Source organism: Brassica napus, chromosome C1 (assembly GCF_020379485.1).
Source record: "Brassica napus cultivar Da-Ae chromosome C1, Da-Ae, whole genome shotgun sequence".
Taxonomy (NCBI): domain Eukaryota; kingdom Viridiplantae; phylum Streptophyta; class Magnoliopsida; order Brassicales; family Brassicaceae; genus Brassica; species Brassica napus.
Window position 1 is genome coordinate 50027770 of NC_063444.1, and position 3825 is coordinate 50031594.

At 28.2% G+C, this 3825-nt stretch overlaps 1 pseudogene; it reads right to left on the minus strand.

Moving 5' to 3' along the window:
• The window catches only part of LOC125580106, a 2540-nt pseudogene extending 2369 nt beyond the window's left edge, over positions 1-171 (minus strand).
• Between the last annotated feature and the right edge of the window lie 3654 nt (positions 172-3825).

A 3825-nucleotide genomic window follows, 5' to 3' on the forward strand; every position in this document is an offset into this window, starting at 1 on the left:
TTAACCCTACAAAAATGTTGAGTTTTTGGTAAATACTTTATATACTGAAGCTATAATCTTAGTGTTGTTTTTAAAATTTCTACCTATTCTACATTTTATAATAATGCTAAACTCTTTTTCATGGTAAATGAGAGCATCGTTCAAGTTTATCAAATAATTAATAAACTTCATATACTCCCTAAATCGATGGAATAACCACTATAAAATTATTATTTTTTTGATAAACGGAGACGACAAAGGCTCCAAACCTCTTTGAACATCATCATATGTTAGTGCAGGATGCAACTAGGCATTAAAACAATATTGTCATATTTTTTGAAATTCTCAAAATCTATGGGCTAACCCTACAAAAATATTGAGTTTTTGGTAAATACTTTATATACTGAAGCCTATAATCTTTAGTGTTGTTTTAAAATTTCTACCATATTCTACATTTGTATTAATGTATGCTAAACTCTTTTCATGGTAAATGAGCATCGTTCAATTGTTTTTATCAATAATTTAATAAACTTCATAATACTCCCTAAATCGATGGAATAACCACTATAAATTATTATTTTCTTGATAAACGGAGACGACAAAGGCTCCAAACCTCTTTGAACATCATCATATGTTAGTGCAGGATGCAACTAGGCATTAAAACAATATTGTCATATTTTTGAAATTTTCTCAAAATCTATGGGCTAAACCCTACAAAAATATTGAGTTTTGGTAAATACTTTATATACTGAAGCCTATAATCTTTAGTGTTGTTTTAAAATTTCTACCATATTCTACATTTGTATTAATGTATGCTAAACTCTTTTTCATGGTAAATGAGCATCGTTCAATTGTTTTATCAATAATTTAATAAAACTTCATAATACTCCTAAATCGATGGAATAACCACTATAAAATTATTATTTTCTTGATAAACGGAGACGACAAAGGCTCCAAACCTCTTTGAACATCATCATATGTTAGTGCAGGATGCAACTAGGCATTAAAACAATATTGTCATATTTTTTGAAATTTTCTCAAAATCTATGGGCTAACCCCTACAAAAATTTGAGTTTTTGGTAAATACTTTATATACTGAAGCCTATAATCTTTAGTGTTGTTTAAAATTTCTACCATATTCTACATTTGTATTAATGTATGCTAAACTCTTTTTCATGGTAAATGAGCATCGTTCAATGTTTTTATCAAATAATTTAGTAAAACTTCATAATACTCCCTAAATCGATGGAATAACCACTATAAAATTATTATTTTCTTGATAAACGGAGACGACAAAGGCTCCAAACCTCTTTGAACATCATCATATGTTAGTGCAGGATGCAACTAGGCATTAAAACAATATTGTCATATTTTTTGAAATTTCTCAAAATCTATGGGCTAACCCCTACAAAAATATTGAGTTTTGGTAAATACTTTATATACTGAAGCCTATAATCTTTAGTGTTGTTTAAAATTCTACCATATTCTACATTTGTATTAATGTATGCTAAACTCTTTTTCATGGTAAATGAGCATCGTTCAATTGTTTTTATCAAATAATTAATAAAACTTCATAATACTCCCTAAATCGATGGAATAACCACTATATAAATTATTATTTTCTTGATAAACGGAGACGACAAAGGCTCCAAACCTCTTTGAACATCATCATATGTTAGTGCAGGATGCAACTAGGCATTAAACTATTGTCATATTTTTTGAAATTTCTCAAAATCTATGGGCTAACCCCTACAAAAATATTGAGTTTTTGGTAAATACTTTATATACTGAAGCCTATAATCTTTAGTGTTGTTTTAAAATTTCTACCATATTCTACATTTGTATTAATGTATGCTAAACTCTTTTCATGGTAAATGAGCATCGTTCAATTGTTTTTATCAAATAATTTAATAAAACTTCATAATACTCCCTAAATCGATGGAATAACCACTATAAAATTATTATTTCTTGATAAACGGAGACAACAAAGGCTCCAAACCTCTTTGAACATCATCATATGTTAGTGCAGGATGCAACTAGGCATTAAAACAATATTGTCATATTTTTGAAATTTTTCTCAAATCTATGGCTAACCCCTACAAAAATATTGAGTTTTTGGTAAATACTTTATATACTGAAGCCTATAATCTTTAGTGTTGTTTTAAAATTTCTACCATATTCTACATTTGTATTAATGTATGCTAAACTCTTTTTCATGGTAAATGAGCATCGTTCAATTGTTTTTATCAAATAATATAAAACTTCATAATACTCCCTAAATCGATGGAATAACCACTATAAATTATTATTTTCTTGATAAACGGAGACGACAAAGGCTCCAAACCTCTTTGAACATCATCATATGTTAGTGCAGGATGCAACTAGGCATTAAAACAATATTGTCATATTTTTTGAAATTTTCTCAAAATCTATGGGCTAACCCCTACAAAAATTGAGTTTTTGGTAAATACTTTATATACTGAAGCCTATAATCTTTAGTGTTGTTTAAAATTTCTACCATATTCTACATTTGTATTAATGTATGCTAAACTCTTTTTCATGGTAAATGAGCATCGTTCAATTGTTTTTATCAAATAATTAATAAAACTTCATAATACTCCCTAAATCGATGGAATAACCACTATAAAATTATTATTTCTTGATAAACGGAGACGACAAAGGCTCCAAACCTCTTTGAACATCATCATATGTTAGTGCAGGATGCAACTAGGCATTAAAACAATATTGTCATATTTTTGAAATTTCTCAAAATCTATGGGCTAACCCCTACAAAAATATTGAGTTTTGGTAAATACTTTATATACTGAAGCCTATAATCTTTAGTGTTGTTTTAAAATTTCTACCATATTCTACATTTGTATTAATGTATGCTAAACTCTTTTTCATGGTAAATGAGCATCGTTCAATTGTTTTATCAATTAATTTAATAAAACTTCATAATACTCCCTAAATCGATGGAATAACCACTATAAATTATTATTTCTTGATAAACGGAGACGACAAAGGCTCCAAACCTCTTTGAACATCATCATATGTTAGTGCAGGATGCAACTAGGCATTAAAACAATATTGTCATATTTTTTGAAATTTTCTCAAAATCTATGGGCTAACCCCTACAAAATATTGAGTTTTGGTAAATACTTTATATACTGAAGCCTATAATCTTTAGTGTTGTTTTAAAATTTCTACCATATTCTACATTTGTATTAATGTATGCTAAACTCTTTTTCATGGTAAATGAGCATCGTTCAATGTTTTTATCAAATAATTTAATAAAACTTCATAATACTCCCTAAATCGATGGAATAACCACTATAAAATTATTATTTTCTTGATAAACGGAGACGACAAAGGCTCCAAACCTCTTTGAACATCATCATATGTTAGTGCAGGATGCAACTAGGCATTAAACAATATTGTTATTTTTTGAAATTTTCTCAAAATCTATGGGCTAACCCCTACAAAAATATTGAGTTTTGGTAAATACTTTATATACTGAAGCCTATAATCTTTAGTGTTGTTTTAAAATTTCTACCATATTCTACATTTGTATTAATGTATGCTAAACTCTTTTTCATGGTAAATGAGCATCGTTCAAGTTTTATCAAATAATTTAATCATAATACTCCTAAATCGATGGAATAACCACTATAAAATTATTATTTTCTTGATAAACGGAGACGACAAAGGCTCCAAACCTCTTTGAACATCATCATATGTTAGTGCAGGATGCAACTAGGCATTAAAACAATATTGTCATATTTTTTGAAATTTTCTCAAAATCTATGGGCTAACCCCTACAAAAATATGAGTTTTTGGTAAATA